The sequence below is a fragment of the Physeter macrocephalus genome, chromosome 16, assembly GCF_002837175.3.
Source record: "Physeter macrocephalus isolate SW-GA chromosome 16, ASM283717v5, whole genome shotgun sequence".
In the NCBI taxonomy this organism is placed as follows: domain Eukaryota; kingdom Metazoa; phylum Chordata; class Mammalia; order Artiodactyla; family Physeteridae; genus Physeter; species Physeter macrocephalus.
Window position 1 is genome coordinate 4,698,294 of NC_041229.1, and position 13,846 is coordinate 4,712,139.

Consider the following 13,846-nt stretch of genomic DNA (forward strand, 5'->3'; position numbering starts at 1 on the left):
CATTCCATATATAATAGTTTACATCTGCTGATCCCACCCTCCCACTCCATCCCTCCCCCAACTTCCTCCCCCTTGGCAACCACCAGTCTGTTCTCTATGTCTGTGATTCTGTTTCTGTTTCATAGATAGGTTCATTCATGTCATATTTTAGATTCCACATATACATGACATCGTATGGCATTTGTCTTTCTCTATCTGACTTACTTCACTTAGTGTGGTAATCTCTAGTTGCCAAGGTATAGTTTTGATCCTACACATCCCAGGTCCAAGACAGTTTCACAGCAGTATTCTATCCCGGCTTCTTAGGCTTGTATCACTGTGAAAGGTGAGAGGCATGAATGGGTGTTCTGAACAATCAGACACAGTGATGGATAGAGGTGTCCCAGCTCCGCCTTGGCGTTTGTCCGTCAGCAGAAGCCTGCCATTGAGACACAAACCTGGATTCCATTAACACACTGTCACTTAAGGCAAATAGAAATTTCTGTGGCAAGTCTTTGTTTTCCATGGTGAAAGGAGCACATCTCCTTGTCCTGTTCTTGCCATGTTAGCACCTGGAGTTTCATCAGAGCTAGTGGGAACATGAGACCGGGGAGGCTGCGTGACCTCAGTCAGAGGTGAATGCTGCAAGCCTGCCTCATCCTTCCCAAAGCCTCTTCTCCACTGGCCCTGGGCAGAGGGCAGAAGACTGCAGGCTTTGAGGCGTCTAACCTCCTCAAGTTATCCCAGCAGTGCAGTCAGCAATTTCCTGGAGTCCAGAAGTCTTTCATTTACCTGTACATGTGTTGATTTCTAGGAGGTTCCTCTCTCTCAGGCAGGGGCAGGAGGGATGAGGGAAAATCCAACATGGGAAACGGAAGGATGTGAATCTGGTAGGAATTGGGCCAATCAGAATGTTAGAGGAGGGATTTCCCTGGTGGTCCAGTGGTTAAGACTCGGCACTTCCACTGCAGGGGGTGCAGGTTCAATCCCTGGTTGGGGAACTAAGATCCTGCATGCCGCACTGCAAAAAAAGAAAAAAAAAAGAGGAGTGGATGAAATTTTGGATCGAGAGAACCCAAAGACAGTGGTGTCTTTCCTAGACTTTTGCTCTGTTTCCAGGAGTGATGTAAGAAGGCCAAGAAGGGGAAGAATGCAGTATTCACTGAACTCACGTCTTAGACCCTTGGCTGAAAGCTTGTGGGCCCTGTGTGAGCCCCACGGCCAGCCCAGGGTGTAGGTAATGGAGGGGACAGAGCCCAGGCCAAGCAGACCTGAGTCTGAATCCCTGACCTGCCTCTTACGGGGCTTTGACTACAGACTGAGCTGGCTTTCTTTATGTGCAGAATATATTTATATATTATATAATATATAATTTATATATTATATAATATATAAATTATATATTATATAATATATAAATTATATATTATATGTAAATTATAGATATAAATTACATATAGATATAAATTATAATTTATATATAGTATAAATATTATATAGATATAAATATAATATATATTATATAATATATAATATATCTCAATAGATAATATATATTATATATATGTATATAAATGTACAGGGCCTGGCAGGTGGCTGACAGTAAATAGTGGTGACCAGTGTATTTCTCGGCCCTCAGTCAGTACCTTTGCTCAACCATATGGAACTAATACAGAGAAAACATGGCCTACTGTCCACAAGCGATCACATAAAAAAAAAACCCACAAAACTTTTGGCCAGTTAATATTTATGGTGTGAAAAGTATTGGAAATCCTTGAACTTTAGGCAAAATCAAGTGTGTGAAGCAGCCAGAACCGCAAGGCGCGCCTACTTCCCCGGGGATGGTGAGGGCACCAGCTCCCTGGATCCTTCGTGCTACACCCTGGCCAGTCCCCTGGGGCCCGTCCACCGTGGACGGGCCTCCCTCTGTGAGAGTGGAAGGTTGTTCCCTCCCTTGAAGATGTCCAGGGACTTCCCTGGCGGTCCAGAGGTTAAGACTTTGCGCTTTCATTGCAGGGGGTGCAGGGGGCACGGGTTCGATCCCCAGTGGGGGAACTAGGATGCCGCATGCCCTGCAGCACAGCCGAAAAGAAAAAAAAAAAAGTCCAGATAATTTACAGAGAAGGACTTCGAATCAGGTCCTTGGCTACTTCAGATGGACCTGCTTATAGGAGCTGAATTAATGGACTAATTCTGTAAATCGTGACCTGCCTCCCGCCCACCTCTCCAGTCCCCGTGTTGACCAGTGTATTTCTCTGCCCGTAGCCGTACCCTAACCTGTACCATCTTTACCCCTGCTGCCCGCCTTGCAGTCCCCTGACCTGTGCCGGGTGGGTGCCTGCATCTCCTGCGATTTCCAGCAGCGCCTCCTCCATAGAGCCCTTCCCAAGCCCCTTTGCAGCTCTAACTGTCCCCGCCTTGAGGCCTTCAGGATCAGGTCCCTTTGTAGACATCCGCCCCAGAAACCCGAGCCTTCACTTCTCCATTCGTGTCTTCTGGGTTGTCAGCTCCTTGAGGGCGTAGCCCGTCCCCAGCTGCAGCAGACAGCCCGGGAAGAGCCCAGCCCGCTAGACGCCAGTAGGGGTTTGCTGAGTGAATGAATGAAGGAATAAAAGCACGCTTCACTTTGTATTTAGAAAGAATTTACACACAGAGATTTCCATAAAAACCAAACCAAGCCAGTGTCTCTTTGAACTGTACTGCTATTTTATGCCTTGGACAGTTGGTCTGATGCTTTATCCATTGTTGATAAATCTATTCAGGAATATGTTTAAATTGCTACCAGAGCCAGAAGTTCACTTTTACTTCATACATTCATATATGAAATCCTTCAAATAGGCACTACCTTCAAAGCAAACGCTTCCCCACCTCACTGAAAGTTTCTTCTCTGGCTCCACGCGGCAAGGTCCTTTCTCGTGAGGCGGTAGGTGCCACCTTGTCTCCTGGTGGGGAGTGGCCCTGGTGGGTTGGGACGTGGCCAGCTGAGGTGGGCGGTAGGGGGGGGACCCAGGGGCATCCCCCTACTCAGCGTTAGAGGGTTTGAAAGAAAGTCCGCGGCAAGGGGCAGGAGGTGGGTGAGGGATGGTTTTACATTGGGGCTGCTTTTCTAGGGCGCTGAGGGGTCTCCTGGTGCAGCCCGGTGGGGGATTGTCCCCACCAGGTGACTCCAAGGCGCCAGCTGGGGCTCTGACCTGGAGCCGCTCTCCACTGGCAGATGCCACCCTCTCCCCGACCACCCCCCATCCGCGCAGAGGCAGGAGGGTGCAGAGTGAGAGGCTGCCGTCCACGGGTAGAGGGAAGAGCCGCCCTCTGGGTAGACTTGTCAGGAGCTGGAAGCAGAGCTGAGTCCCTGGGAAAAGGCTTGTCGCCGCTTTGCTGCTGTTGTTACAGATTGAGTTGGGGTCAAGGTGCTGGGATCTGGTTTCTTTTTTCTGGGAAGCGTGTACCTTCTCCATGTCTCTGACCTCATCTATTAAGCTTCTCACGAGTCCGTAGGGGTTCGCTCTCCTTCTGCACTATTGGGGTGTGTATGAGAGCATGGGCTTCCTGCCTTCAAATCCTGGCCTTTCTTCTTAGTAGCTGTGTGCTCTTGGGCCATTCACTTAACTTCTCTGTAACGATGATGATTTATCATCTCGTCTGTAATGTGGGGTTCACCTCAAAAGGATGTTGTGAAAATTAAGTAGATTAATATGTGTTAAGTCCATACAGCGGTGCGGGCACATCAGTAAATGATGGGTACTCAGTAAACACTGGCTGTCACTGTTATTTCCCCTTTGCTGTGGTCTCTCTGTTCAGCAGGGACTCTGACACTGTCTCAGGCAAAGGGAGGTGCTGAGGTCAGATGTGGTCTCTGCGCTCAGGGCTTACCATGTGGAGAGGTGGAGACAAAAGCAAAATACTGAACGTGATGAATTAGTTTGTGCTAAAATGTGTGCGGCTGATACACACGTGTGAGGAGTTCAGGAGAGAGTGTTGTGAGCTGAAGGCTTCGTGGAAGAAGCAGAACTGGATTTGGGTCTAAAGAAGGGCAGAATATGGAGACCTGGTTTTATGACTACGCGCTGCCACTCACAGCTCTCTGAACGGTCCTTGCTCCCGAGTCAGCACTGCAGCACCGCTTCACTCAGGGAAATTCCCATGATGCCACTTTACCAGGTAGCTGAGTCATGGCCTTAGGCCACTGCTGTCTTTTTTTTTTTTTTGGCTGCTTTGGGTCTTCGTTGCTGCGCGCGGGCTTTCTCCAGTTGCAGCGAGCGGGGGGGGCTACTCTTCGTTGCGGCGCGTGGGCTTCTCATTGCGGTGGCTTCTCTTGTTGCGGAGCACGGGCTTCTATTTATTTATTTTATTTTTGGCTGTGCTGGGTCTTCATTGCTGCACGTGGGCTTTCTCTAGTTGTGGCGAGCGGGGGCTACTCTTCGTTGCGGTGCACGGGCTTCTCATTGCAGTGGCTTCTCTTGTTGCGGAGCACGGGCTCTAGGCGCGCGGGCTTAGTAGTTGTGGCGCACGGGCTTAGCTGCTCTGCGACATGTGGGATCTTCCCAGACCAGAGATCAAACCCGTGTCCCCTGCATTGGCAGGCGGATTCTTAACCACTGCACCACCAAGGAAGCCCACTGATGTCTTTTTTTTTTTTGGTTTGCGGGCCTTCCTCTGCTGTGGCCTCTCCCTTTGCAGAGCACAAGGCTCCGGACGCGCAGGCCCAGCGGCCATGGCTCACGGGCCCAGCCGCTCCGCGGCACGTGGGATCCTCCCAGACCGGGGCACGAACCCGGTTCCCCTGCATCGGCAGGCGGACGCGCAACCACTGCGCCACCAGGGAAGCCCACTGATGTCTTTTTAACTGTGGGAAAGATGCAAAGGTCCAGGGGCTCTGCCATCCCACCGAGTCACAGCTGCAGGTGACTGACCTCCTGGTGGGTAAATCCCAGGCCTCTGAGCTGCCCTGGTTCCCTGCAGAAGCCTGCAGGGCATTATACACTATATTTAAAGGAAAATGCCTGCCACTGTGTGTCCAGACTGGAGAAAGAGGATTGTCACCTCAGAGGACACTCGGCTGTTGTTCCCCTGGAGCCACAGACACCCGGGCCTGAGGTTTTCATCTCCTTCTGGCTCTATCTTTAGCTTTCGGGTGAGCTCAGGTGACGCTGAGTGCTTTTGGTGGGAGTGCTGGCGAGAGCCCTGTGGTAGATCCCAAACTCAAGGGCGCGTGGGCAGTGTGTGAGGAGCTGGTGGAAGTTGCGCAGGATGGGACGTCATGCCCAGTGGTTCTGAGTCAGTAGCCTGGGGTGATGGCCAGGAATCTGCATCTTTAACAAGCAAACCAGTAATTCTGATGAGGGTAGGTCATGGACCATCCTCCAGCTGCAGCCAATGGGGACTCTGTCAAAGGAAACAAAGGAAGTAAAGTAGCCAAAGGTGGACCCTGTAGCAAAGGAGTGATTCTGAACAGAGTGAAGAGCATATTCATTAAGGAAAACTGTCAGCTCACAGGCTCAAGAATGCCAGGTACAGGGGTTTCCAGCTCTATTTGAAGGAGACCCCCAGTCCTCTGGACTCACCAATGTGGGGATGCTGAGGTTGGGGATGATGAGGGGATGGTGGTTTGGGATCAACCCTACTTCACCTAGAGCATCTTCACTCTGATCTACTTTTATATATGTGGCTTCCATGTCAGACTTCATTTAGTGGACACTGCTAAAAGAAATGAAAAAATCTCTAACCTGGAGACAAAGTTTCAGTCCTTGGAAACAACGCAGTCTCCTCAGGGAACTTTTGGAGCAGGATGCCATCAGGTCTAGCTTGTTCTATCCGCAAAAGCAAGACAACTTTGGACAGGATGCTTCTGTCTTCCCTTGTTTCCTTTCTCCCTGTAAGCCACTTGTTCTGTAATTTTTGTGTCTTCCAGATCCATTTGGGAATCATACGAAAGCTTTGGATCTTTTCTTAGAAAAATGTGCACGTATGCACACACCTGTAAACTCTGACGTTCAATTTCAGTGGGGTTCTTGGGCTCCATGAAGGCCATCCATGAGTTTGGCGATCACTTCCCCCTCTAAACTTTCATTTTATTCTATATTTTTTCCAGAAGTTCCAGTGTTGTTTTTTTTCAAGTCTTCTCAACTAGACCATAAGTCTGTTGAATGTAGGAACTGTGTATCCTCTACAATGGTGGTCTCTAAAGTGGAAGAACAAGAAGATCCATTGTAGTATAAGAAGAAAATATTAGAACTTCTACTTATTTTTAATCTTTACCCCTTTCAGGTTTCTACTTTTCTGTATGTTCCGTAATGCTCATTTTATTATGAGAATAGGTCGTGTTATTTAAATAAACACATCTATATTGGGGATGCCTGTTAAAAACTTACTGATAAGGGTACATGATTTCAAAAGTTTGGAATATCCTGCCTAATAGAACTTTTATGTTTTGTTGATGCTTGCACTGAGCATTCTGCTAGGCATTGGAGATACACCAAAAATCTGTGTGATTGCTACTCTCTGGAAGCTTATGGTTTACACTTGTACACAGTAGGTGGAGCTGAGATTGTGTCTGGTTTATTTGACTCCAAGTCAGTAACTTCATTTTTTAAAAGAAGGGTCTCTCGGTGAGTATTTAGAAAGTACCTCTCCATACCCTGTGCTCACATTGCTGAGATGCCTGGTTTCTAGAGAAGGGATCCCGTAGGGAAGCCTGAGTTGGTATGAGATGCGAAGGAGGGTGTCTGAGTTTATAATCATCTTAGGTAGAGAGGCACTATTGGTAATAATTCTAGAATTTTTTTTTAAAGATTTTTTGATGTGGACCATTTTTAAAGTCTTTTTATTGAATTTGTTACAATACTGCTTCTGTTTTATGTTTTGGTTTTTTGGCCCTGAGGCATGTGGGATTTTAGCTCCCCAACCAGGGATCGAACCCACACCCCCTGAATTGGAAGGTGAAGTCTTAACCACTGGACTGCCAGGGAAGTCTCTATAATTCTAGAATTTTTATAGACAAAGTGCTGAGGAGTAACAATCTTTTTGGAAGGGTGAAGCTTGGGGGCTCATACAGCGATTCCATTCCCGTTACTTAGATTTTGTTAGACTGGGTCTCAGGGAGATGATGGAGATTATGGGGTGGAGATGTGTACAGCCATCCCAAGCCACTTCTCAATGCTGCCTCGGGATGTCCTGAGTAACCGAAATAAAGACCGGGCAGAGGGGTGGAGATGAGAACTCAGCTGAGGAGCCAGCATACCAGCAGCGCTGCAAGGACCCTGCAGCAGCCTGGAGGATCAAACCCAAGAAGAGAATGTTTCTCATAGCAACCGCCAGACTGGACCCATCTCTCAACAGCTGTCAACCATTTATTAGTGGGTCTCTAGTGAAGCCAAGGGAAGGCGGAGGGAGAGCAGACAAATGGAGAAAATAAAATTGTGTTAATTACCAGTCCATTTCCATGATGGAAAGGTGACCCGGTCTGTCATCTCCCTCCCCGGGGCTGGGGTTTTGTTGGGTCTGACATTTGCGGCCAGCACTCCCAGCCGGGCATCTGTTGCCCCCATTGCCATGGAGACAGCAGCTGCAGCAGCGTCTCCTTTGAGAATGTGCCGCCTGAGATTTCAGGGACCATTCTGGAAGCAGTTGTCCCGACGGTGCCAGCTAATCCTTCTTTTCGTTTGTAATTATTTTATCGCCTTGATTCTCTGCTTTGGCATCGTTCCCAAAGCGAACTCTGCTCCCCGACACTGGGGTCCGTGGGGAGGTGTCAGCACCCCAGCCCCGTCTGGGTGGAGATGAAAGGCCTGTGGAAGCAGAGGCTACGGGGACCACTGCCGTCTTCAAACAGGCCCTGTCTCCTGTCCGCAGCCCTGGGAGGGCCCCAGGCTGATTGAAGTGGCCCGAATTATGAAGCCTAAAGCCTTTGAGGCAAGCCGCCCCATCGAGGCCAAGAATAATTGAACAAATAGTTTATCTGGCTAACCAACAGCTGTAGAGCCCGGGCGATTTGGACAGGATTAGGGGCGAGCCGTGAGAGGATACTCCCACAGGGCCCTTCAAATCCTCATCCTGAATTCTGCCAGCGAAGAACACACGTCGAGACCCTGGAATTGCTTTTAGGTCCGTTTCTCTCCCTTTCCAAGTGACGCTGTTTAGTGCCTCCAAGAATTTTAAGTGACTGAGGCAACCAACTTTGGGGTCCCTGCTATTGGGTTCCTTCAATCCCCCCAAACCTTGTTTGATCCCAGGCAGCTCGGATTCATGTGGAAATTCTGATCCCTCTGGGAGGGGCCTGAGGGCTGCCGCCTTCCCCTGAAGTCTGCATTGCTGGCAGCTGCTGTAATGTCTAAAGGTGGTGCCAGGGCCAAGTTCAGGTTAGGATAGAAGAGGAGTCTAGGGGGGCTGCATGGAGAGAGAGGACGCAAGGAATCCTCTTCCCTGTGCGAGAAGAAGTTGAAAAAAAAAAACTTCAAACAGACCAAAGATTTAAATGGTTTTTTTTTTTTAATCCAAGTAAGTACAAACAAGAACCTGGGAGAATTTCTGGGTTAAAACCTTTATAACCTCGAGGTGAGTAATATGTTTCTAACTCTGATTCAAAATCCAGAAATCACAAGACTATAGAAATCATAGAAGATTGATGAATTTAACAATATAAAAAATTCTGCCTGGCAAAACATCACTCTTTTAAGTATGATAAACTAGGAAAAATATTTGCAACTCATATCACAGAAAAAGGCTAGTCTTCCTAATGGATAAAGAATTCATAGCTACCAATCAGCAAAAGACCAGAAACCCCAAAGGAAATTGGGTGAAGGATATGAACAGATAGTTCATAGGGTGGAAAACAGAAATGACCCCTAAGTATATGAAAATGATGTTCAACCTCACTCATAATATGAGCAATGCAAATTAAAACTACACAAAGAGGACACAAGGAATCCTCTTCCTTGTGCAAGAAGAAGTTGAAAAAAAAAAAGAAAGCTCCAAATGGACCAAAGATTCAAATGTTAAAAAAAAAAAAGAAACTCGTATAAGTACAAATGAGAACTTGGGAGAAGTTGTGCGTTAAAACCTTTGTAACCTAGCAGATTGGAAAAAATCCAAAAATTTGACAATGCGCTGTGTTGGTGTATCTGAGAGGAAATAGAACTTTCTTACATTAATGCTGGCAAGTAAAATGGAGAGTACTTTGGCAATATCTATCAAAATTACAAATGCATGTAACCTTTGACCCAATAATAACACTCTTGGGGATTTACCTAATAGAATATTGCGTGGTGACGTGCAAAATGTATGAATTGCCACTGGCTTTCAACAGCAAAAAATTGGAAGGGAATGGTTAAAAATAAATTCATCAAGAGGGGAGCGTTTAAATAACTTATGGTACCTCCCTACAATGGAATACTATGCAGCTGTAAAAAAGAATGAGGGAGCTATCCAGGAGCTGATTTCTAAGGAATGTTAAGTGAAAAAAGTCCAAATGCAGTGGGGTACATACAATAAGCTCCCTTTCCTATAAATAACAGTGAAAATCATAAATCATCTGTATTTGTATTACCTTAAAGAGACTCAGGGAAGGACACACAAGATACTAGTGAAATGGTTTAGCTGTGGACAGGGAGGAGGTGATGAGTGGGGTGGGCGTGAGACTTCACTGTGCACCTTTTTGTGTGAATTGATTTGGGACCAGTGGAATACCTATGCTGAAACAAAATAAAACCCCTTCATATAAAAGACAGAAACAGAACATAATGAAAACAGGACCCCAAACCAGCCGTGCGGCTGTCGTTCTGCTTCCTGAGTTGGGCTGGGGGGCAGCAAGGACACTCCCCCCGCCTCCCTTCCTCTTCACAGGTGCCGGCCCTCCTGCTGGGTGCTGGGGTGACCGGTGCCCCAGCACAGCGTGGCCGCCGCACCGCCTCCCGTCCCAGTGGCCCGGGAAGGGGGCCGGAACCGGTGAACTCAAGCTCCTCATGGACGTCGGCCTCTAAGTCTGCTTGTGCGGCTTCTTCAGAGCACCCCCAATCTCTTTTTCTTCACAGGAATCTCACAAGTCCTTAAAAACAAGGCTCGGCCCACAGAGAGTCCCGTACCCTAAGGCATTTAAGAATTTGGGTCCGGATTGGAAAGCTCTTGTTCATTTCCATTGCGTGAGAATCTCTGAAAGAGGAGCAGTCACCTGGCTGAGCTGATCAGCCTCTCCCTGGCACCGGGCTCCCCAAGGAGGCCATCCTGTGATTCTGAGAGCCGCAGACCTGGAGGCCAGGCCCCCGGGTCAGAGCGACCTGCACGGAGTGGGCTATGGGGCTCAGGGATCTACTTAAAAAACCTTTACATGACTCTTAGCATGTGAAACATGCGTCTATAGGTGCTTTACAAATGTAAACTCATTTATTCTTTATAATAACTCTGTAAGGAAAGTGTTTTGGGTACCCCCAATTTAAGATGAGGAAACCGAGGCACAGAGAGCTTAAGCAACTTGCCTGAAGTCACACAGCTGGCATATGGCAGTCAGGATTCCAACCCAGGCCGTCAGTTCTTAACCAACACACTGTGCTGACTTTTATATTTTAAATTGAGGTAAAATTCACATAATATAAAACTTATCACTTAAAATGTACAGTTCAGTGGCATTAAGCACATTCACAATGCTGTACAACCACACATCTATCTAGTTCCAAAATATTTCATCTCCCCAAAAGGAAACCTTGTACCCTAGCAGTCACTCCCCATTCTGCCCTCTCCCGTGCCCCTGGCAACCTCTAATTACTTCCTGACTCTTAGGTTTGCCTATTCTAGATATTTTATATAAATGGAATCATAGAGTATGTGACTTCTGTGTCTGACTATTTTACTTAGCAAAAGGTTTTCGAGGTTCATCACATTTGGAGCCTGTATGAGTATTTCATTCCTGCTTATGGCTGAGGAATACTCCATGGTGTGGATATGCCACATTTTGTTTACGGTTCATCAATGATAACATTTGGGTTGTTTGCACCTTTTGGTGAGATTGAATAGTGTAGCAGAGATTTCTGAGCGCCTGTTTTCAGTTCTTTTGGGTATTACGCTGCCTTTTTGATGGAAATAAGGAGCAAATGCTCCTACCTTCCCAAGCCTTTGCTCTTGGGGCTCTCACATCTGCAGGACTCCTCATCCTCTGTCCTGGAGAAAAACAAGACAAGGATGGCTGAGTAGGGAAAAGCCTGCTCTGGCAGAGGAAAGTAGGAAGGAAAAGGTGATGGTGGGGACCACACTCACCCCAAAGCCAAGGCGTTTCTCAGCTGCCATTCACGCGCCTGTTGCCAAGGGGCCGAGGGGCGGAGGAATGAAGAGCTTGCTGAGGCTGAATTCTGTCGCCAGGGGCCTCCTGGGGCCCCAGTAGGCCCCCTCTTGCCCTGGAGATTCGGAGATGAAGCTGTGTTGGAAGATTGACAGTGGAGAGCTAGCCTCCAGGCCCCTCCTGCCCCTAACCCCACTCACAGTCTTGGGAGTCAGGACATCCATTCCTTCCGTGTTCTGCAAAGTTCCACGGCTGTTCTTTCTGCACTTCCAGCGTTGTGAAGTTTGTCATGAATTTATCTTTCAGTGTTTTTCTCCCCTGCTGCTCTGGGGCTGACCCAGTCCAGGCCCTGGCTGGTCCTCATCTTCTAACCTCAAGTCCTTTGCGTCCCTTTATCACCAGGCGGCCCCGAGAAGACCTGGTTGGAGTTTGATCAGACGGAGATTAAGTCAGGGGCGCTCACAGTGTTCCAGAGCCCAGGACCTCTCTGTACGCCTGACATTTAGTTTTTCTCCCTTTTATTTCCCTTTGCCCCCTCCCCCCACCACGGTTTTCGTCCTCTTTCTTTTTTCTTTGAACTTCTAGAACAAAAGTCACCAACTGGTGACTTTCAGGTTGAATCTGACCTACAGACCTGTTTTTAAACATGTTTTAAAAAGTGCTCTTGGGACTTCCCTGGTGGCGCAGTGGTTAAGAATCCGCCTGCCGATGCAGGGGACACGGGTTCCAGCCCTGGTCCGGGAAGATCCCATATGCCGCGGAGCAGCTAAGCCCATGTGCCACAACTACTGAAGCCCACAAGCCTAGAGACCGTGCTCTGCACCGAGAAGCCACCGCAATGAGAAGCCTGCACACCGCAACGAAGACTAGCCCCTGCTCGCGGCAACTAGAGAAAGCCCGCGCTCAGCAAACCCAACACAGACAAAAAAAGAAAAAAGTGCTCTTAAAGAATATGAGCTGACTGTAGCACAGGAAACTACATTCAATAAACTGTGATAAACCATAATGGAAAAGAATATGAAAAAGAATGTATATATAACATATGTATAACTGAGTCACTGCTGTACGGCAGTAATTAACACTACGTTGTGATTCAACTATACTTCAATAAAAAATAAATTAAAAAAAGAATATGAGCTGCCATTGAAAAATCGGTGAATTTTGCGTAAAAATCAGGTTATCTAGCTTCTCCTAAAAATGTGGCAGGTCTGGCCACGCAGGGCCTGTATTCCACCGTGGCGCAGTCCACTGCCCCAGCATGGTCTCCAGTTCACCAGAGACCTTCTACTCACACAATGTGAGCTCGAGGCCCTGTCCTGGTCCAGGGACCTTCATTTATGTCACCTTCCTGACCCCTTATCTACATTTATATGCAGAACAGAATCACGTTATGTTAAAGGTTTTGGGTAAAGAATTGCAATTTATTTTGGACAAATGCCCTTGCGTTTTGGCGACTTCCTAAACCCGGCCACGGCTACAATCAATGATCACTTGCCTCAGAGGTTTATAGTAAGGGCTTCTCCGATGCAAGGACAGTGAACCCCAAGGAAACCCTGTGATTTCAGTCACTTCTACTTTAGTTTTGTATCTTTTGTTAACTTTGCAAGATATTCAGGAATAAGTTGCACTGGTATGTAAAATTCTTTATAAAATCAAGCCAATTATGATTGTTTTTGGAGGGAAGACATCTTTTCTGCAGACACTGGAATGCTCACAGAAGAGAAGGGAGCATGAAATTGTGAGTTGATTCTATCTTGAATTTGACACCTGAAACATCCAAGGAATTTAAAAAGAAGGAGCAGAAAGGATCGGAACGACAACATTTCAGGAAAGGATGAGGGAAGAATTTTAAAAAGAAAAATGTTTACGAATATGGGTACACGTTTGTGTTTGTGTATGTGCGTGGATGTGAAGTTGAGGGCATGTGAGCTTGTGTATGAGAAAGTGATTGTATGCTCATGTGTCATAGTGAAGTCATTTCTCTTGACTTCCCCTTTTAAGTTTACAGAGGCTGAGCAATTTATGAGGCACTTCTGTAACGGAGCAGGACCGTATGGGGCCCCCATGTCCTCCACCTGCCCTTATCTGTAGAAAAACTTTAGTCAAAGAATAAATTTAGGCACTACCCTTGTGGTCCAGTGGCTAAGACTCCAAGCTCCCAATAATGCAGGGGGCCTGGGTTCGATCCCTGGTCCGGGAACTAGATCCCACATGCCGCAACTAAGAGTTCAAATGCTGCAAATAAAGATCCCGCATGCTGCAAGGAAGATCCCGCATGTGACAATGAAGATACCGCAGGCCGCAACTAAGACCTGGCACAGGGATTTCCCTGGTGGTCCATGGTTAAGAATCCGAGCTCCCAATGCAGGGGGCCCGGGTTCGATCCCTGGTTGAGGACCTAAGATCCCACATACTGCAACTAAGCCCGCACGCCGCAACTAGAGAAGACCGCGTGCTGCAATGAAGAGCCCGCACGCCGCAACGAAGACCCAGCACAGCCAAAATAAATTAATAAAAAAAGAATAAATTTAATCAGAGTAGTGAGAAAATGCAGAAACAAAGGAAAATAGTCAAGCAAGACAAGATAATAATAGTTTAGTTATT

At 47.4% G+C, this 13,846-nt stretch overlaps 1 protein-coding gene across 2 annotated transcripts in view; it reads left to right on the forward strand.

Moving 5' to 3' along the window:
• NFRKB (nuclear factor related to kappaB binding protein) overlaps positions 1–11,661 on the forward strand; it is a 113,322-nt gene extending 101,661 nt beyond the window's left edge. The window contains exon 28 of one of the 2 annotated variants that reach the window (XR_003683596.2): positions 11,645–11,661. The gene's annotated coding sequence lies outside the window, so the exon portion shown is untranslated. Of the gene's footprint in view, positions 1–5,887; positions 6,025–11,644 lie in introns of those variants that run through there. The other variant, XR_003683594.2, reaches the window with a different exon arrangement.
• Positions 11,662–13,846: the final 2,185 nt, after the last annotated feature.